The 22,952-nt window shown below is 37.7% G+C and overlaps 1 protein-coding gene across 9 annotated transcripts in view; it reads left to right on the forward strand.

Moving 5' to 3' along the window:
• R3HDM1 (R3H domain containing 1) overlaps window positions 1-22,952 on the forward strand; it is a 191,825-nt gene that overhangs the window by 27,266 nt on the left and 141,607 nt on the right. Inside the window, exon 1 of one of the 9 annotated variants that reach the window (XM_049889237.1) lies at window positions 10,339-11,041. The exons of the other annotated variants lie outside the window; for them this stretch is intronic. The gene's annotated coding sequence lies outside the window, so the exon portion shown is untranslated. Of the gene's footprint in view, window positions 1-10,338; window positions 11,042-22,952 lie in introns of those variants that run through there. 9 annotated transcript variants of the gene reach the window in all.

Genomic DNA, 22,952 nt, shown 5'->3' on the forward strand with positions numbered 1-22,952 from the left:
GAAGCTTCCTGTCTTAATTCTTCACTATTTTTTAAGCATGTCCCCCACTCAAATCAAACAACTTACTGTCCCTAACACCCTCATGAAGTTTTTCACTCCAAGCTTTGCTCATAATATTTCTTCTGAAATAACCATCTCCATTCCTTCCCTTCTCCATTTTGTATATCAAAATCCTTCATGTTTCTATAACCTGTTCTCCAATGCCAATTTCTTTTTGAAGCATGCTCACAAGTGCTCCCTCCTATATGTTCTACAGTGACGCTATATAGTTGTCGTTTTCGTAACAATTATCACTCTGTACCTTGTATTATGCTTGTTTCATCTTAGCATAGCCCTTCCCTCCACTATGACCTGCCTCCTACATCCAGTCAAGTAGATGCTACTTCATTTTAAAATTACTTTGTCAACTTGATCACACTACTTTGTACGCCATTGTACTTTCAAAAGTATGTAGTTTTGAATGTAATTAGATCTCTTGCATTGATTTCAGAAAGTAGTACAGGTTAGATTTATAGCTCTAGAATACTCCAACTTTATTTGGTAACAGGTTTGTTCAAAGGAGCTCCCTGTTCGTAAACTCAGACATAATTCAACTTCAAGATATCTTTGTCAGATCTCTGACTTGGATAAAATTCCTTTCCCTTGGTTTAAATGTGACTCCAATAAGAAATGATTACAATTTGATGGCTAGTAGATACCCTTTGTTAAATGAGTCTCATTGGCCTGCTGTCCCTATCCCAATTGATGCTAGTCAGTTTTTTAACTGGCAGCCTCAACCCTGGCATTAGGCCGGCTGGACCATGGACACTGACCTGTCCCTACCCTTCCTGATGTTCTCAGATTTCTTTGGTGGACTGAGGCATGGCTTCAGAGCTGCTGGCGGAATTCGCATTTCTGCCTAGCCTTATCTGTTAAACAGGTAGGAGAATTAATTTTTAAAACTCTGTGCTGATCAACAATTTTCTCTTTTAAATTCTGCCATAAGAGGAACTGATAAAGTTTTGAAAACTAACCTTAAAAAGTTCTGTAGTATGCTCTTGCTCTATCAAGCCATATTTAAAATTACCTTACTAAGAATCTCTTTGTTTTAGCCACTTGAACAAGAGACACAGCTACCTACCTGTTCACCCGTTTCGTTTCACAGACAGCTCCCTCACCGCTCTCTTATTTCACTGAGGCCAGTGTGTGGATCTTATTTCTAGATCACTCAACGTGGTCTCCTTTCTACACTTTGTTTGGGATGTGGGTGGTGGTAAAACATCAGCAAAGCTAAGCAGACTTCACCTTTTTACAGATTTCAGTCTTTCACTTTGACTTGTATTGTTGCCTTGATCCTAATCCTTTTAATTGATCTCTTGCATTTCCTGGACTTCTATTTGCAGTTGACATGTCTCCTCTCCAAGTCCCCTTGCCACCTCCTATACTTACTTTCTCAAATGAAGTTTCCTCCTGTCTTACTGAAAGTGTTGAGATCGTTTAGTATAGGGTCACTCCTTTAGCCATGTGCTCTTTAAAAGTCTATCTCAACACTTGTTCTCTTTTAACAGTCTCAGGTGAAAAGGTGTGCCTCCTCTTCAAACCTTCTTCATTTCACTCCAGAATGTGTTGATACCTAACTATATGCCAGGGACGGCGATAGGATTGCTAGGAGACACAATAATGAGATATAATTCTTTTCCACGAGAAGCTTACTGACCTGTGTTCATGATCCTTTCATGTCCTGCTGCCTGCATGGTGTGCTCTCGTCCTTATCATTTCTTCCTTTTTCTTTATGCTTCTAAAATTACAGAACTTCCAAACAGGGAGGAAAAAGATCATTTTCCCTCAGAGAAATAAAAGAAGGGGGACTTTTCTAAATTATACTTTCCTCTTCTTCCCATTTGAGCGGATTTCTGATTGGAGGATATTATGTCTATAAGGTGTGTGATGGCAGGAAAAAAAGGATGAAGATAACCAAGGCTTCCTATGTCTATTTTCTTAATCCTAATTGTTCAGCCAGGCTTAAATCTAGTAATTCCATTCTATAATTGTCTGTGTATTAATGCAGTCTTATTAATATGTAGTTTATGTGCTATATTGTTTACTTTTTTATGTTTTCTTGTGTACCACGACACCTAGGGCAAAAAAAAAAAAATTTGATAAACTGTGGCGGTTGGAAAGTGTTTTTTTCTTTTTTAATCATAGTCATGTTGGGCTTCAGTTTTAAACACTTTTTAAAAATCAGATCTCATTATTCAGAGATACAGTAAATGTGTTAAAATGTACAACTAGAAGCCTAAACTGTCTGGTACTGCATAAATATGTAAATAACATAGCGTATTGATTTTTTTTTCTTTAGCAGCAATTGAAACTATCACAAATATAATTAGATCTGTATTGCTTTGTTTTCAGAGAACAGACACAAAAAATACTCATTACATATAGTTTTCAGGGTATTATCTCTAGTTTTCAATCACTTTTAGTAAAGCAGACTAAGAGTATAGTTGGATTCTTGAATCTAAATTAGAATTGTGTCTTTAATAGATGAAGTCATTTTTAAGAAGCATTGTAAAATTATAATTTGAATATCCAACATTTATACCTCAGTCATAATAAGGTTACATGTATCAAGCATATAAGAAATGCCCATACTCAAATTCTGATACCCATGTCAGTTGACTATTTTATAAATATTTTAGTCTACATATCTGGGGTGAGTTCAGTGTTCCTCTTTAAGTCTTACCATTTTTATGTCTACTCTTCAAAATGTTACCATTCACAATGCGGTATAAAAACACTTATATTTGAAAAAATTTAGTATTTACTAAGGTACAATGAAAAGTGAGGCTGTAGACAAAGAAAATGAAAGGTGCCAAAAGCCTCTAAAATATAGGAGTGCTTTTTTCAATTGTGGGAAAGTGCACAAAATATAAAATTTACCATTTTAACCATTTTCAAGTGTACAGTGCAGTAGCATTAATCATACATTGTTGCATAACCATCACCACTATTTGTTTCCAAAACTTTTTGTTCACCCCAAGCAAAAAGTTTGTACCCATTGAGCAATAACTCCCCATCCTCCCTCTCCTAGCCCTGGTAACTTCTCATCTACTTTCTGTCTCTGTATTTGTCTGTTCTAGATGTTTCATATAAGTGGAATCATGTAATAGTCATCCTTTTGTGTCTGGCTTATCTCATTTAGCATAATACAAGATTCATCCACACTGTAGCATGTATTAGAACTTCATTCCTTTTTATAGTACAGTCTGTTGTACATGTATACCACAATTTTTTTTATTCATTCATCTGTCGATGGACACTTAGGTTCTTTCCACCTTTGGACTTTTATGAATAATGCCGCAGTAAACTTTGGTATACAATGTCCCTGCTTTCAGTTCTTTTAGACGTATACCCAGGAGTGGAATTGCTGGGTCATATGGTAATTGTGTTTAGCTTTTTGAGAAACCACCAAACAGTTTTCTGCAGCGACTGCACCAGTTTGCATTCCCATCAGCAATGCCTGTAGGTTCCAGTCTCTCCACATCCTCTCCAAAACTTGTTCTTTTCTTTAAAAAAAAAAAAAAAAAAACTTTTCTTTTTTTTTTTTATCCTAGTATTGCTTTGGAGCCCTGGTGGCACAGTAGTTCAGAGCTATGGCAGCTAACCAAAAGGTTGTCAATTCAAATCTACCAGCAGCTCCTTGGTAACCCTGTGGGGCAGTTCTTCTCTGTCCCGTAGGGTCACTATGAGTTGGAATTGACTCAGTGGAACAGGTAATGGTAAGTATTGCTTCAAGTTGTTTTCAGAGAGCATATGCAAAAAATACTCAGGAATGCAAAGTGGGGGCCAAGTGTGTATCTCATTGTGGTTTTGATTTGTGTTTCCCTAGTGATTAATGATGTTGAGCTTTTTTTTCCCATGTGCTTGTTGGCCATTTGTGTATCTTCTTGGTAAAATGTCTATTCGAGGCCTTTGTCCATTTTTTAATCGGGTTGTTTGTGTTTTTGTCGTTGAGTTGTAGGAATTCGTTATATGTTCAGGAGTTAAACCCTTATCAGATACATAATTTCCAAATATTTTCCCCACTTCTGTAGGTTGTCTTTTCGTTTTCTTGATAATGTCCTTTGATGCAAAAAAGTGTTTAATATTGATGAAGCCCAATATATCTATTTTTTTTGTTGCCGGTGCTTTTTTTTTGCTTTTTTTGATTAACATTTCTTTAAGTGAACATCCACTTATATTGCCTTTCTTTGATTGCATCAACAGGAGCAGTTATGAGCCAAGCGGTAAGATCACAACAAAGATCCCAGGCTTTTGGTGCTCATAACAACACCAGTATATTCATTGCAACACCAGTAGGAATCATTAGTGCATGGGAACGGCATTTTGACAGAACGAGTTTTAACATTAAAGAATATTTAAGACAGAGCTGTGTCCTTTCCTCTGCCATAACCTTTTTTAAGCCATATATTTATTATTTTTTTTAAACACGAACCGGTACATGTTCATCCTGTGCTAGCAAATAGACAAACATCCTACTTTGTGCTGATGACAAAGCCCTGTGATCATATTCAGGAGTAAATTTAAAAATCAAATAGGTATCATCAGCCAAGAGGGAAATGCAAATCAAAAACCCCAGTGAGGTACCATATCGCATCCACTGGGATGACTGTAATCAAAAAGACAGTAAATGTTGGCAAGAATGTGGAGAAATTGGAACCTTCGTACACTGCTGGTGGGAATATAAAATGGTACAACTGCTTTGGGAAAAGCCTGGCAGTTTTTCAGATGGCTAAACATGGAGTTACTGTATGATTCAGCAGTCCTGCTTCTAGAGATATACCCAAAAGAAATGAGAACAATATGTTCACACACAAACTTGTACATGAATGTGGATAGCAGCATTATTCATAACATCCAAAAAGTGGAAATAACTCAAGTGCCTATCATCTGATGAAACGATAAATAAAATGTGGTGTATCTATGTAATAGGCTATTAGTTAGCCATAAAAGGAATTGTAGGTCTGTTTGATGCTACAAGATGGATGAACCTTTAAACATGATGCTAAGCTAAAGAAGGCAGTCACAAAAGACTATATATTTATGACTTCATTTATATGAAATCTCTAGGATAGGCAAATATGTAGAGACAGCCAGTGGCTCAGTGGTTGCCTAGGGCTGGAAGAGAGGGCATGTTTGGGATTGATGACTAAGAGGAGTGGGGTTTCTTTTTGGAATGATGAAAAAGTTCTGAAATTGATTGTGGTGGTCATAACTGCGCATATACCGAAGCAACTGAATTGTATACTTTAAATTGGTGAAGTGCATGGTATATGAATTATATCTCAATAAAGGTTTTTAAAAAAGCACATGAAAAAAAAAAGGAAATAGACCTGGTGATTTGTAATCAGGAGGAACAATTGATTGCGCGGCCATTTATTACATATGTGTTGGGTTCTTTCTCAAGTATTGAGTGGAAAAGTATGAGAAGACTTAGATTCCTCTGTAGGTGGAGAGACAGAATCATTAACAACTAACTTTAATAAAATAAAAATTATAAATTTGGAGCAACACATTGGACTTCAGGTAGGAAAAAAAAAACTGTTAGGTTCTCTAGATTTCACGATTTTGTCAGTTACCTGTATATGTAGATCATATTGATCTAGCTTCTTTAGACATGTATTTACTCTTTACTGTAGGAAAGGTGGCACTGTTTTAAAACTGAGCATATGATACAGACTGAAACCTGGGATCATACAGTCTTTTTTCTTAATCATGCCTTTTAAATCCCTACTTGGTTGGCTCTACTTCAGAGACCCAGAACCGGGAGTCTAAGACAAGTGCCCTTTTGGTTCTACTTTAATTACAGTGGTAATTAACTGTATCGTTGTCTTGAGGAGTGATTTTTTTTGTTGGTTTATCTACATTTCCCCCCCACCCCCACCGATTTGGAAGTTATGTACTGTATTTCGTTTCTTCTAGTGATTATCCTTGATGTGCCCTGCATGTATACATAAATATATTGTTAGCATCTTACTCTCCCTCCCAGCTAATACCAAGGACCTTATAATGCTTTATCTCTGATCGGTCTTCTGCTCTTTTAATTGTGATAGAAATTCAAAACATACTAACTCAACAAAAAGGGCATATACTAACTCATACAACGACTGGGTCCAGAAGTTAAGGAACAGCTAGATCCAGGGGCTCACAGGTATAATCTAGCTCCTGTGTCCTCTCTGCAGGCATTTTGCAGACAGCTCTATTCATGTTGCCAGGAAAAAATGGTTGATGTAAATCCTCGCTTACTTGGCTCTTGATCGCCATAGGAATAAGCCAGCGAATGCCAAGGAAGATCCTGTGGTACATTCTGAATGGTCCGAGTTAAGTCGCATAATCAGCCCTGAAATGTGACTAGGGGATAGAGTATTCTAGTTCATGCATAGGTCATGTTCTTACCTCTGAGACTGAAAATGGAAGTAGAGTCAAGTGTGTGGTCAGTGCTGCCCAAATCTCATAGACTGTGACAAGAAGGATACTGTTACCAAGAAAAGTAGAGGAGCAGGGCACTCTATAGACAGAAATAAGAAAGGCCAGTACATGTTGTCAGTACACCTACTCTTCACTCATAAACTATCTTATCATCAGACATTTTGCATTTATGGCAGTAGTAAAAAATCTACTATCCGACTGTTTTTGCATTAGTGATGTACAATGTACGTCCAGCAGTACCCAAAGTCGAGGTGCGAGGCATGGCTAACATTGGCTGTGATGGTTAAGATTATGTGTCAACTTGGCTGGGCCATGATTCTCAGTGGTTTGGCAATTACGTAATGATGTAATTTGGCAGTTATATAATGATGTAATTTGCCAGTTATGTAGTGATATAGTCATCCTCCATTTTTGTGATCTGATGTGTTTCCACTTTTCGCATGATGCTGTTTTCACATAACAACTTGGTCTTTGGAACCTAACCATGTTGGTAAGTGAGATGTGGGCATATTCATTCAACAAAATGCATGGATCCATACACAAAAGAATGTAACAGTCCAAATTAATTTTTTGACACCAGGTCTTAGAGTTCATTAGACCTGTAATCCTTCAATTTGAGGCATGGTGTCCACAGTGCTAGAAAAGTATGATAGATCTAGTTAAATGATAATAATTGGGGGGGGAAATAACAATAAAACCCTGAAGATATTGAATTATAGATTGTTTCAAGTATAATGCCAATTCAGTAAGCACATACTAGTTTTCACATTTTCACATGTATTAAAGAGTAACTAGGATTACAGTCGGATCGGGGCCATCCAAAATGATGGAAATGTTCTGTGTCTGCACAGACCAGTACGGTAGCCGCTAGCCACATGTGGCCACTGAACACTTAAACTACGGCCAGTGCAACTAAGGAACTGAATTTGTAATTTTATTTAATATTAATTTAAATTTAAGTAGCCACGTGTGGCTAGAGTTACATTATTAGATAGTGTAGCTCTCTAGACTTGGATTGTCTGGATTAACATCATGCCTCTTCTGCTGTACTTACTAGCTTTAAAGCATTGACCAGTTTACAAAACTTTCCTTGTCTTCATTCCCCCGTGTGTAAAACAGGGATAAATATATATCTGTCTTAGTGAGTTATTTTGAGGATTAAGTGAGTTAATTCATGTAAATGTGCTTGGCACTCACCTCACACACAGCACGCAAATGTTGGCCATTACCATCTTCATTATGATCCTCATATCACTGCCTTGAAATGGGAGCTAAAGAAAGGAGGCGATAGTGGTCCAACAATTTTATACATTTTTTGAAGGTTTTTAGAGGTGTAGCACTTGGGTCATTAATGGATAATGTATATGTTATTGTTGACCATGTACAGAAAATGGGGTTAAAATGTAGCTTGGGGAGATTTAGGAAAGGGTCACAAGAAGAACATTTCAGTGCTAACTGTTGTCAGCTATCAAAATTGATTGCCAAAGGAGATGGAAAAAAAATTATTTGTATCAAACCAGGATGTCTCTCTATAATTCATGGTGATTTGATCAGTACTTTCCATTTTTAAGATAGCAAAATGTATTTTTAAACCATTAAAATAGTAATCATGTTTTTAAAAATGCTTTTAAATGTTTCTAGGTTATTTAAAAATAATACAGTGAAACCAGTGAGAGCCAGCACTCAACTGGACTGCCTTGTTTTTTTCCACGTCTCACAAGTTTTCTGCCTTTGAGTGGCATCTTACCACTTTTCTGTCATTCTCTGTTTAGTGGAAAATACTTGAGTTTTCCTTCTCTGACAGGTTTTCACCTTAAACAAGTTCGGGCTTTCACGGGTTTTATTGTATCTGTGGTCTTATTAACTGACTTCTTAGCAGAGCTTTTTTTTTTTTAAATAATTTTTATTGTGCTTTAAGTGAAAGTGTACAAATCAAGTCAGTCTCTTACACAACAGCCCATGTACACCTTGCTACACACTGCCAGTTACTCTCCCCCTAATGAGATAGCCCGCTCTCTCCCTCCGCTCTCTCTTTTTGTGTCTATTTTGCCAGCTTCTAACCCCCTCCATCCTCTCATCTCCCCTCCAGGCAGGAGATGCCAACATAGTCTCAAGTGTCCACCTGATCCAAGAAGCTCACTCCTCACCAGCATCCCTCTCCAACCCATTGTCCAGTCCAATCCGTCTGAAGAGTTGGCTTCAGGAATGGTTTCTGTCCTGGGGCAACAGAAGGTCTGGGGGCCATGACCACCGGGGTCCTTCTAGTCTGAGTCAGACCATTCTTATGAGAATTTGGGGTCTGCATTCCACTGCTCTCCTGCTCCCTCGGGTTCAGCAGAGCTTTTCTTTAAGGATTTCCGTCTCTTAAACTCAAAATACAATTAAACAAGACTTTTTAATCTACCTTCATTTTTAAATTGCTTGTTTAATGAAGCCTTAAAACTAGATATCTTTGTCAGTGGTGTTTATGATAAAATATGTTACCTGTCATCTTTCTTTTCATTTCTTAATACCAGTTTGATATTTTGTCTCCTGAAATGTTTTGGGGTGTTAGAAAATCACTGTGTTTTGCCTCACATTTTTTCTAATTTCTTTGATTTTTTTTTTTTTTTAGTTTTTCCATCAATCCTCGTTTAGAAGTACCTTTATATATGTTAACTGCTGCATCATAAATTGTTAGATACTTAAATTGAGCCCCCCGGCCTTCTCATTTCCCTGCCTCCAACACTACAGTCTGCCCGTTTACTGTCTACAGTTTAGTAGACAGTCATTTAGTAATTGACTGTCTCATCACAAGTTGGTTAGATGTTCTGTCTGTCTAGCCTTACAAGTGCTTTCAGGATACCCTGCTGGAGCGCTTTATCTTGATATTGTGGAGCCGACTATAGCTTTTTCATACTAATATCTGAGCTTTGTTTAGAAGTTTAGTTATCATGTATAGCGGTTAATCCTTATATCTAATTTCTCAGACTTCTCCAGTTAGGATATTGATAATTGATTGTTAATATTATTTTATGAAAAGCTAATCTTAGTTTTTTATAGTTTGCCTAGGGTTTTTTTGGGTTCTAGGATATGTTGACTGTTTTAAAATTGATTTTCAGTCTTCCTAATTAAATAGTATATTCTGATATGATTAATTTCTGTTTTCTTGTAATTTAATCTTTGTGTGAGTTTTTAAGTGTTGATCTTATTTGTATTATTTCCCCTTGTGCCTGGTAGGTGCGTATATTGACTTAATGTGTTTTTTGGTTTTTTTTAAAACATATCTTGAACTATTAACTAATTTTTTGAAGCTTGATAGGTTTGTGTAAATGAAGTCTTCTTACCAAGTCATGAAACATTCACTTGCTAAATTAAAGGAAAAAAGACATAATGTCTTTCAGTATGCCCAGTAGATATGGTTGGACAATCTATAAAATATTTCACTATCATCATGTATAATTCAGCTTGTAGCTGTTCCATAACTTAGTTAATTCAGTGAGAATTGTTGAGATTTCAAAATGACCACATTACCAAGTTTTCCCTGCAGTTATGGCATAGAATTTATTTTTTGTTTGCAAAGTCAATACACATATTTTTCTGCAAGACCTGACAATTCTTCTGTTCCAGATCACTTAGTGTTTAAAATTTCATGTTTTTTGATTCATTAGTAGTAATGTGAGCATACTAAAATTTGAAAGCTGTGTAAACTAAAGAATTTAATCTAGGCATGGCTACAGATGATATTTAGATTCCTTTGTCTTAGCGCAAACTCTAACATAAAACATTTTTACTGTTATCACCAGCTGTGCTATTTTGATAACATGTCTTTCAGAATCTGTTTCATTAAAACCATTTCATTAAAATTTATACTGAAAATGAAAATTATAGTTGAAATATTTAGAATCATAAAATCTTTGAGTTAGAATAAAATAGTCAAGTTGTCTGTAGAGACTTGCAGTAGTCTCTTCTGTTTCCTGGGCATTTGGAACAGTACACTTCCCAGCCCCGATGCATTTATGTGGTGCCACGTGACTCATTCTGAGCTGTGAACAGAAGAGTTTGTCATGGCGGCTGTGTGTCAAAATGGCACGGCCACTTAGAGAAAGAAACCAGAAGCCATAAGATGGAAGCAGCCTGAATCTCTGAGTCACCACATGGAGCGCAGTTGCTCTGCAAGAGGGGTTGACAAACTTTTTCATTAAAAAGCCAGATAGTAAATATTTTAGGCTTTGCAGGCCTCGTACCATGGTTGTTGCATATTCTTCTTTGCTTGTTGTTTGGTATTGTTTTTACAACCCTCTGAAAATGTAAAAGCCATTCTTAGCTCAAGGGACATACGAAACAGGGTGTGTGGACTGCTATTTAAGAAAGTCACTTGACTGGCATCAAATGCATGGTATAAGGAAGACAAAAGTCTCTGTATTAAGGTACTATGTTTTAAGGGTTAATTATCACAGCATAACTTGACTAATACACAGGTATTCTTATCTGACTCCTGTCCCTGCCAGATTCCTGAAGAATACTTTGATGTCAGGAATCTCTGTACCGCACGCTATAAGACAGACTACTCCATTGTTGGACAACTCTCTCTGTAAGAAACTTTTCTCTTTTTAGTGACATAAAGCCTTGACTCTGTTCTACCTGTCCCTGTACTGCCTCTGGGTGAAGCTTATACTTTATGGCAGCTCTTCATTATTCTAAGATAGTTTTCAGCTCTCCCACTGATCTGTTCTCCTTAAAATTAAATATCCCTAATTCCTTCACCCATTCCACCTATGATATGGTATCTAGACTTTTCATCTAGCTATCCTGGTGATCATTCCTCTAGACCAACTTTGTCATTTTTCTTCTAAAGAAAGCTTCATTGCCTATAATTGAACAGATGTAGTTAGAGCATTAGAAAGATACCTGCCCTGAACAAAAAGCCAAGCGTACAATAGGAGTAATTTTTTAATCACCATTTTATTATTTTGGGCTAAGTTGACGATGATTTTCTTATAAACTGTTTGAGTCAGGTCTTCTTACCACTTGTGCAGTTGATTTTTTTACATGTAAATAAAGTTTAATATTTTCTAGTTAATATATATTTGTAAGTCTAATGTGTTTTGTTTTTTTAAATATCATTTGATATTTTTATCCTGTTGTCTCTTAAATTAACAATTCTTTTGTTAGGAAGCTTTCCAAATCAAAATGTCTTAATCTTGTTAATAATACTGCTACCCACCCTCAGGGACTTTGTGTTTCCTACTGTCCCACTGGCCACCAATTTGCGTTTCAACTTTGGATGAATCTCATGCTCTCATTATTATAACATTACAGGAGGCCAGTATTGCAAGAGGCCTCAAACCAATTCAGAGAGCTGAAATAAACAGCATGTATAACCATTTCCCTCTGGCATCTCTCCAAGCAGGTGATCTGTCAGCAGGGAATGTCTCTGGTGCCATCAGACATCATACGGTGATTTTCAGTGGTTATCATGAAATCTGCCTTTTATTGGTCCTCTTTCTCTATCTTTACAGGCGATGACTAGTGTTACGGCACTAATGATTAAGGCATGTGGGTATCCAGACTTTGGGTGAGAATAAGATCATCAGATTTTCAAGGTCCATGGGCTTTATGCACTTAATTCCAAAAAGTCAATATTAGCTTTTCTATTTATTTGATCTTTCTAGTCAGCATATTCCAGTGTCTGTTTGACCATCATCTTCAAAGCTTCTATGGGATATTTGGCCAAAAACTTTGCTGAAATCATAAAGCATATATATAGTCCATAGTATATCAAATATATATATCTATATAAATTTAGTATTATGTAATTAGTGATCCCATATTTCTTTTTCAGTTGCCCTTCTTATAATAACCCAGTCTATAATTTTGATGGGGATTGATACTAAGTTTACTAAGCAGTAAGTAATCTTTAGCCCATTGGTTGAAAATTGGGAGATCACTTACCAATATCTATATAGACTTTTGGAAATTTTTATCTCTTCAGTTTTATAATACTTTCCAACTCTGATTTATTTACATCTTCATGTTCATGAAGACCTGAACACTTGAACTGATTTTAAGTTTCTAAATGCTTTCACCTGTTCCTCTCTTAGTCCTGTGGTTTAGCAGATATCTTTTTAAAGCCATATTTGCTAGGTAGACTAACCTGGTCTGGCTGTTGTTTCATTTAATGTCTTGTGAAAATAAACAGGCTCTGCCTTCTTTTTACATCCTACCTGTACTGTTTGCTGTTAGATTGCTAATTACGGTGACACAGATACCAGTTTACACCTGTTGCCCAGCAAAAATAACAGTGCCCCCTTTCACTCTGGAAAGTCCCGAATTATATGGTCATCCTGTCTGTCATTCACTTTTGTCAGTGATTGGCAGAAATGTCTTGTATTCAAGTAGTCTGTGGGATGATACGTGGGCATACTGAAACTTATGGGAACACGATGAATTTGCGTGTCATTCTTGTGCAGGAGCCATATAATCTCTATATTCTAATTTTTGTATAAGTGATGCCAAAACAAACATAAGAATTGTCTTTTCAGTTTAAAGCAGAGAAAAGCTCTTTCCTGAAAACTTCAGTACATTTTCTGAAAATGATAACTATATACCTGTCTTGTTTTCCTTTCCATTGCTGCTGTGGCACTCGGATCCAAATTTGATCCTCAGTCGAATATCTGTATTAGCTAATTGGGTTATTAGCATCTATCTTCCTGTCAGTGAGTATGATATTATATAATTCTGTACATTTGCACCTTGTTAAACAAAAAAACAAAAAACCAAACCCGTTGCCGTCGAGTCAATTCCAACTCACAGCAACCCTATAGGACAGTGTAGAACTGCCTTATAGGGTTTCCAAGGAGCACCTGGTGAATTCAAATTGCCAACCTTTTGGTTAGCAACCATAGCTCTTAACTACTGTGCCACCAAGGTTTTCTATTCTTTGTTAGCGATCTTAAATTTTTGGGAAAGTATTGGGTATAAAATCATAACATGTACCTTGTTAGTACTAAATAAGTGTTAGCCTTTACTATTATTGATATAAACCAGGGGATAATACCCAAAGCCTAGTGGAATTCTTTTGCTATTCTGGTTTAAGAGACAAGACCAGCCACTAAGAACAAGCTTGCTACACAATACCAGCCTTAAAGTAATATTTAGTGCTTACAGTTTGGCTCTTTATTATGTGTTATCCTATGTATTTTTTATCTCTGCCTAGGTGGTAGGTTAGTGAAGAGTAGTTGCTCACTACGTGCAAAGCATTATCCTTAGAGATAAAATGAATGAGATATGGATCCTGCCCTGTAAATGGTAAATAACACCCTTGCAGAAAATTTCCTGTAGTGCAGAGAGTAGAGTAAGATAGGTATCAAAAAATCTCATTTTCCACAAGTACAGCTCCTAACACACAGATTTGTGTTGATATTTTTATAAATAGATAATATACATTCGTAGAAGACAAGAAAATATAACTAAGCAAAAACATAAAACAAGTCACCGATAAATTACTATCACCCAGAGAAAATGGATGTTAACATTTGTTACACATCCATTTGTAGCCTCCTGGGACAGGGTCTTCCTCCTGGGGACTGTGCCCCATAGCCATCTGCAGCTTCTGTATCTTTCGTTGGAAGACAGTACAATTCTAACTGGCATTTTGTGCCTCAGAGGGTACAAGAGGAATATGTCTAGATTCAGCCCTTCTCTGCATTGCTCCTGTACCCTGCCATGGGCACTTATTTCATGGACCTGAGTGGCTACCTTAGGTAAGTACACCAGGAAATCTACTCAGTGGTTCTAACTACCTTTTGATCCTGGAAGGGGGTTTTTCTGATGGGCATTGACACGTCCTACTTCAGTATATCCCTGAAATTCCCAAAATGATTTCCACAGAGTCATGCCCCATACGGGCATCCTTTTAATAGGCCACTTTTCTATTGCCCTTCTGCCTTTCCATTCGCCCAGACCACTAGCCAACATCCATGAGTTGGTAAAAATCTAGACGTAGGGGCAGACAGCTTGCAATTTAGCCTACTGAGCTCATTTGCCTTTACCTTATTTGATCAGATTGGCAACTTTCCAAACAAAGTGCTCTTCATTTATCTTGGAACTACCATCCATAAGCCAAGGAGCTATTTGTGGTTCAATCAAGAGCTATTCACAGAGGGTAGGGTGTCGCAGTTCCTCAGGTGGTTCCAAAGACAGCTCTAGGGGAGCGCTCCCTGCTTGTAAGGACCTCTTTTGCATTCCTCTGGTAACATTTTTCTGCATGTATCTATTTTGTTGTACAACTCTTACAGGTTCTGCCATCTGCATAATATCACCCAAGATATTATTTCAAGTTTCAAGGTTATTTTATATCCTTCAGTTCTAAGGACAGTCTCATTCAAAATCCTTAACTAACTCCTAATTGTCTTTCAAATGGAAATTTTCTGTTACAAAATCCCAGTGGACTTTTGCAGTAATTCACCTTCTGTGCTTCATACAGAGCTATTCTTTAGTGTACAGAGAATTTGTCAGTACCTGCATTCTAGCTTCTGTTCTATACTTGTTGAAATTAATGATGGACAATCTTAATGCAACCACTTCGTGTAAAGTCTTTTCAAACATACCAGTTTTTATCCAAATTTTCATCTTACTCCCATCAACCATGGCATTCCTGTATTTTCCCAATCTAGTAGCTCTGCTGGGACTTTACAAACAGGTTTTTGTTCTTTTTTTTTTCCCAATAATTTTTATTGTGCTTTAAGTGAAAGTTTACAAATCAAGTCAGTCTCTTACACAAAAACTTACATACATCTTGATACGTACTCCCAATTACTCTCCCCCTAATGAGACAGTCCGCTCTCTCCCTCCACTCTCTCTTTTCGTGTCCATTTCGCCAGCTTCTAACCCCCTCCACGCTCTTACCTCCCCTCCAGGCAGGAGATACCAACATAGTCTCAAGTGTCCACCTGATCCAAGAAGCTCACTCCTCACCAGCATCCCTCTCCAACCCATTGTCCAGTCCAATCCCTGTCTGAAGAGTTGGCTTCGGGAATGGTTCCTGTCCTGGGCCAACAGAAGGTCTGGGGGCCATGGCCAAGGGCTCCTTCTAGTCTCAGTCAGACTGCTAAGTCTGGTCTTTTTATGAGAATTTGGGGTCTGCATCCCACTGCTTTCCTGCTTCCTCAGGGGTTCTCTGTTGTGTTCCCTGTCCGGGCAGTCATCAGTTGCAGCTGGGCACCATCTAGTTCTTCTGGTCTCAGGCTGAGGTAGTCCCTGGTTCATATGGCCTTTTCTGTCTCTTGGCCTCGTAATTACCTTGTGTCCTTGGTGTTCTTCATTCTCCTTTGTCCAGGTGGGTCGAGACCAATTGATGCATCTTAGATGGCTGCTTCCTCGCATGTAAGACCCCAGACACCACTCTTCAAAGTGGGATGCAGAAAGTTTTCTTAATAGATTTTATTATGCCAATTGACTTAGATGTCCCCTGAAACCATGGTCCCCAAATCTCTGCCCCTCCTACACTGGCCTTTGAAGCATTCAGTTTATTCAGGAAACTTCTTTGCTTATGGTTTAGTCCACTTGTGCTGACCTCCCCTGTATTATGTGTAGTCTTTACCTTCACCTAAAGTAGTTCTTACCTACTATCTAATTAGTGAGTACCCCTCTCCCACCCTCCCTCCCTCCCCGCTCTTGTAACCAAAGAATATTTTCTTCTCAGTTTGAACTATTTCTCAAGTTCTTATAATAGTGGTCTTATACAATATTTGTTCTTTTGCAACTAATTTCACTCAGCATAAAGCCTTCCAGGTTCCTCCATGTTATGAAATCTTTCACAGATTCCTCACTGTTCTTTATCGATGCGTAGTATTCCATTGTGTGAATATAGCATAATTTATTTGTCCATTCATCCGTTGATGGGCACCTTGGTTGCTTCCATCTTTTTGCTCTTGTAAACACTGCTGCAGTAAACATGGGTGTGCATATATATGTTCATGTAAAGGCTCTTATATCTCTAGGATATATTCCGAGGAGTGGGATTGCTGGATCATGTGATAGTTCTATTTCTAGCTTTTCAAGGAAGCGCCAAATCCATTTCCAAAGTGGTTGTACCATTTGACACTCCCACCAGCAGTATATAAGTGTTCCAGTCTCTCCACAGCCTCTCCAACATTTATTTTTGTGTGTTTTTTTGGATTAATGCCAGCCTTGTTGGAGTGAGATGAAATCTCATTGTAGTTTTGATCTGCATTTCTCTAACAGCTAATGATCATGAACATTTCCTCATGTGTCCGTTAGCTCCCTGAATGTCTTCTTTAGTGAAGTGTCTGTTCATATCTTTTGCCCATTTTTTAATTGGGTTATTTGTCTTTTTGCAGTTGAGTTTCTGCAGTATCATGTAGATTTTAGAGATCAGGTGCCGATCAGAAATGTCATAGCTAAAAACGTTTTCCCAGTCTGTAGGTAGTCTTTTTACTCTTTTGGTGAAGTCTTTGGATGAGCATATGTGTTTGATTTTTAGGAGCTCCCAGTTATCTAGTTTTTCTTCTGCATTCTTAATAATGTTTTGTATACTGTTTGTGCCATGTATTAGTGCTCCTAACGTTGTCCCTATTTTTTCTTCTATAATCTTTATCATTTTAGATTTTATAGTTAGGTCTTTAATCCATTTTGAGCTTGTTTTTATGCATGGAGTGAGGTATGGGCCTTGTTTCATTTTTTTGCAGATGGATATCCATTATGCCAGCACCATTTGTTAAAAAGACTGTCTTTTCCCCATTTAACTGTTTTGGGGCTTTTGTCAAATATCAACTGCTCATATGTGGATGGATTTATCTCTGGATTCTCAATTCTGTTCCATTGGTCTATGTATCTGTTGTACCAGTACCAGGCTGTTTTGACTACTGCGGCAGTATAATAGGTTCTAAAATCAGGTAGAGTGAGGCTTCCCACTTTCTTCTTCTTGTTCAGTAATGCCTTATTTATCTGGGGCCTCTTTCCCTTCCATATGAAGTTGGTGATTTGTTTCTCCATCTCATTAAAGAATGTTGGGATTTGGATCGGAATTGCATTAAAGGTATAGATCGCTTTTGGTAGACTAGACATTTTTATAATGTTAAGTCTTCCTATCCAGGAGCAAGGTATGTTCTTCCACTTATGTAAGTCTCTTTTGGTTTCTTGCAGAAGTGTACTGTAGTTTTCTTTGTATAAGTCTTTTACATCTCTGGTAAGATTTATTCCTAAGTATTTTATCTTCTTGGGGGCTGCTGTAAATGGCATTGATTTGGTGATTTCCTCTTCAATGTTCTTTTTGTTGGTGTAAAGGAATCCAACTGATTTTTGTATGTTTATCTTGTATCCCGATACTGCTGAACTCTTCTATTAGTTTCAGTAGTTTCCTGGAGGATTCCTTAGGGTTTTCTGTGTATAAGATCATGTCATCTGCAAATAGAGATACTTTTACTTCTTCCTAACCAATCTGGATGCCCTTTATTTCTTTATCTAGCCTAATTGCTCTGGCTAGGACTTCCAGCACAATGTTGAATAAGAGCCGTGATAAAGGGCATCCTTGTCTGGTTCCAGATCTCAGTGGGAATGCTTTCAGGCTCTCTCCATTTAGGGTGATGTTGGCTGTTGGCTTTGTTTAAATGCCCTTCATTATGTTAAGGAATTTTCTTTCTATTCCTATTTTGCTGAGAGTTTTTTTTATCATGAATGGGTGTTGAACTTTGTCAAATGCCTTTTCTGCATCAATTGATAAAATCATGTGATTCTTGTCTTTTGTTTTATTTATGTGGTGGATTACATTAATTGTTTTTCTAATGTGGAACCATCCCCGCATACCTGGTATGAATCCCACTTGGTCATGGTGAATTATTTTTTTGATATTGTTTTGAATTCTATTAGCTAGAATTTTGTTGAGGATTTTTGCCTCTAGGTTCATGAGGAATATGGGTCTATAATTTTCTTTTTTTGTGTGTGGTGTCTTTATCTGGTTTTGGTATCAGGGATATGGTGGCTTCACAGAATGAATTTGGTAGTATTCCATCCTTTTCTATGGTCTGAAATACCTTTAGTAGTGGTGGTGTAAATTCTTCTCTGAAAGTTTGGTAGAGCTCTGCAGAGAAGCCATCCGGACCGGGGCTTTTTTTTGTTGGGAGTTCTTTGGTTACCTTTTCAATCTCTTCTTTTGTTATGGGCCTATTTAGTTGTTCAACCTCAGTTTGTGTTTGTTTAGGTAGGTAGTGTGTTCCTAAGAAATGGTAGTGTCATCCATTTCTTCCAGGTTTTCAAATTCATTAGAGTACAATCTTTCATAGTAATCTGATATGATTCTTTTAATTTCACTTGGGTCTGTTATAATATCGCCCATCTCATTTCTCATTCTGCTTATTTGCTTCCTTTCCTGTTTTTCTTTTGTCAGTTTGGCCAGTGGTTTATCAGTTTTGTTGATTTTTTTAAAAAAACAGCTTTTGGCCTTTTTAATTCTTTCAGTTGTTTTCCTGTTTTCTTTTTCCTTTAGTTCAGCCCTAATTTTTTTCTGGTGCCTGTGGGTTTCTTTTGTTGCTCTCTTTCTATTTGTTCAAGTTGTAGAGATAATTTTTTTATTTTGGGCCTTTCTTCTTTTTGGATGTGTGCATTTATTGATATAAATTGGCCTCTGAGTACCGCTTTTGCTGTGTCCCAAAGGTTTTGATAGGAAGTGTTTTCAATCTCGCTGGATTCTCTGAATTTCTTTATCCCATCCTTAATGTCTTCTATAAGCCAGTCTTTTTTGAGCAGGGTATTGTTCAGTTTCCAAGAGTTTGATTTCTTTTCCCTGCTTTTCCTGTTACTGATTTCCAGTTTTATGGCCTTAGGATCAGAGAAGATGCTTTGTGATATTTCAAAGTTTTGGATTCTGCTAAGGCTTGCTTTATGACCTAATATATGGTCTATTCTAGAGAAGGTTCCATGTACATTAGAAAAGAAAGTATACTTGGTTGCTGTTGGGTGGAGTGTTCCATATATGTCTATGAGGTCAGGTTGGTTGATTGTGCTATTTAGATCGTCCATGTCTTTATTGAGCTTCTTTCTGGATGTCCTGTCCTTCACCGAAAGTGATGTGTTGAAGTCTCCTACTATTATTGTGGAGCTGTCTATCTCACTTTTCAATGCTGTTAGGGTTTGTTTTATGTATCTTGCAGCCTTGTCATTGGGTGCATAAATATTTAATATGGTTATATCTTCTTGGTATATTGTCCCTTTAATCATTATATAGTGTCCTTCCTTATCCTTTATGATGGATTTAACTTTAAAGTTTGTTTTGTCAGAAATTAATATTGCCACTCCTGCTCTTTTTTGATAGTTGTTTGCTTGATATATTTTTTTTCCATCCTTTGAGTTTTAGTTTGTATATCTAAGTCTAAGGTGTGTCTCTTGTAGGCAGCATATAGACGGATCTTGTTTTTTAATCCCTTCTGCCACTCTTTGTCTCTTTATTGGTGCATTTAGTCCATTTACATTCAGGGTAATTATGGATAGGTACGAATTTAGTGCTATCATTTTGATGTCTTTTTTTGTGTTTTGTTGACAGTTTCTTTTCCCCACTTAATTTTAAGTGGTGAGTAGATTTTCTTTATATATTGTGCTTTCCTCATATTTGTTGTTGTTGATTTTGTTTCTGCTGAGTCTCTATTTTTCCCTTGTATTTTATTTTGATGAGTAGGATAGTTTGTCTCCTTTGTGGTTACCTTTTTATTTACCCCTGTTTTTCTAAATTTAAAACTAACTTTTATTTCTTCATATCGCCGTATCTTCCTCTCCATATGGAAGGTGTATGATTACATTTCTTCGTCCCTCTTTTTTTTAATGTTGTCTTCTTTTACATAATAGCATCGCTGTTACCCTGTTTTTGAGTTTTTTGTGGTTTTTATTATTATTATTCCTTTGTTTTTTTATTTTTTTTTATTTTTTTTTTATTTCCCTGTCTGAGTTGACTTTTGGTTGCTCTGCCCAGTGTTCTCGTCTTGGGTTGATACCTGATATTATTGATTTTCTAACCAAAGAATTCCCTTTAGTATTTTTGTAGTTTTGGTTTGGTTTTTACAAATTCCCTAAACTTGTGTTTATTTGGAAATGTCTTAATTTCACCTTCATATTTAAGAGACAGTTTTGCTGGATATATGATTATTGGCAGGCAGTTTTTTTCCTTCAATTTCTAAAATATGTCATCCCATTACCCTCTTGCCTGCATGGTTTCTGCTGAGTAGTCCAGGCTTATTATTGGCTCTCCTTTGTTGGTGACTTTTCTTTTATCCCTCGCTGCTCTTATAATTGTCTCTTTATCTTTGATTTTGGCAAGGTTGATTATAATATGTCTTGGTGACTTTGTTTTCAGATCTACCTTATGTGGAGTTTGATGAGCATCTTGGATAGATATCTTCTCATCTTTCACAATTTCAGGGAAGTTTTCTACCAATAATTCTCAACAATTCTCTCCGTATTTTCTGTTATCCCTCCCTTTTCTGGTACTCCAATCACTCATAGGTTATTTCTCTTGATGAGTCCCACATGATTGTTAAATTCTTCTTCATTTTTTAAAATTCTTTTATCTGATTTTTTTAAATTCTTTCATCTGATTTTTCTTCAAATATATTGGTGCCAAGTGATTTATCTTCGAGTTCAGAAATTCTGGCTTCTACTTGCTCAATTCTGCTCCTCTGACTTTCTATTGAGTTATCTACTTCTGTAATTTTGTTGTTAATCTTCTGAATTTCTGATTGGTGCCTGTCTGTGGATTTTTCCAGTTTATTAAACTTTTCATTATGTTCCTGAATAACCTTTCTAATTTCTTCACTTCCTTGGCTTGTTCTGCATATTGCCTCATTTCCTTCCTGATGTCTTGAAGGGTTCTGTATATTAAACTTTTGTATTCTGGCTCTGGTAATTCCAGGAATGCACTTTCATCTAGAAGATCCCCGGATTCTTTGTTTTGAGAGCCTGCTGAAGTGATCATGGTCTCCTTCTTTATGTGTCTTGACATTGACTGTTGTCTCTGAGCCATCTATAGGTTATTGTATTAGTTTATGCTTGCTTACTGCATCATAGCTTCATGCTTTGTTTTGGTATACCCCTATGGGTTGCTTGAGTGAGCTAGCTTGATTATTTTTGCTTTGGAGCTCTGATGTCCTGTCCCCAGGTGACTAGAGCTGTTATCCGTTTATATTAGTCTAGGAGTCCATTCAGTTTTCTTGTATGAATTCAGCTCAGGTTTCCAGGTAGCTGATCATCAAGTATATGGTACAGGCTCTGTCCTACAGCCTTAGAGGGGCAGGGGTGACTGGTGTACATACCAGTATCTGATTGCAGCAGGGAGGTCACACTCTGAACAAGGCAGGGAGCTGAGAACTGACCCCTGAGTGTCTCTGAGTAATGTGAGTCCCTGTTTCCTAGAGCATGCAGGCGGGTGGGTTCTGCAGACAGACCACGGGCACCCAGAGTTTTTGGTTGTAAGGACTGGGAGGTACCAGTTATCTTTGGACCCCTGTGGCAAGTGTCTGGGTGACCTGAGTGAAGTTTCCAGCCCTTAGGTCCCTGATGTGTGGAGGTTAGGACCTTGTTTAATAGGCAAAGCAATGTCAAATATCAAACACCCACCTCTCCACCGCACAGCTGAAACAGTTGGAGTCTGCCAACAAGGGCGTATTCTCCTGAAATAGACCTGCACAGGTCCATGCAGAAGGGAAAGGTGCTCAAAATCCACTGACAGTTTATGCCTGGACAGGAACCGCTTCTGTCCTGTGCTCCCCTGGTTAGTGGAGCTAGCAAATTATCTTTTCCCTCAATTGCAAATTTGTTCCTTCCCCAAGGCTGGGAGGATGGCTCTAGGTGCTCATCAGTGCCTATCTCAAGCCCAGGGAATTCAGCTGCTGAAGCTGGCTTAGGGGTAGGGGGTGTGGTAAAATATACGCAAGTACTTAGCTTTTGCAGAGAGCACCATTCTTCTCAGGTTCCAGAGGTATGAGTAGGCTGTGTGGCTGGCTGCTTCTCCCTGAGGAAACTGCAGCCCAACGCTAGTACCACCGCTCAGGGAATGGTGCCTCAGGGCTCCCCACTATTCAGGTCCGGTAACTCCCCTCCGCTTCTGAACTGTTTCTTCCTTCCCCTGTCCCTCAGTTCGTTTTTTAAGCTTGCCTTTGAAGCTCAGGGCTTCTGGCTTGTCACAAATATACTTGTTTCACTTGTTTTTTCGGGTCTTTGTTGTAAAGAGGGCTCGCCGGGAGCGTCTATCTATTCCGCCATCTTGGCTCCGCCTCCCCAGGTTTTGGTTTTATAGTACTAGGTAGGGGAAGTGTTCCCCAGTCAGAAATAGTACCCATTACCATAAAACATACAGGTAAAAGACACAACCGCTTCACATAAAGCCTGTTTAAACATAATTTTCATCCACAGTTTTACCATAAACCATCAACCCTTGCATTCCCATCTTTTCCCAAACAAATTGTAGCCTCCGTAAGGACTTTACCAGCAGGTTTTGG

The sequence above is a fragment of the Elephas maximus genome, chromosome 6, assembly GCF_024166365.1.
Source record: "Elephas maximus indicus isolate mEleMax1 chromosome 6, mEleMax1 primary haplotype, whole genome shotgun sequence".
NCBI classification, from domain to species: Eukaryota; Metazoa; Chordata; class Mammalia; order Proboscidea; family Elephantidae; genus Elephas; species Elephas maximus.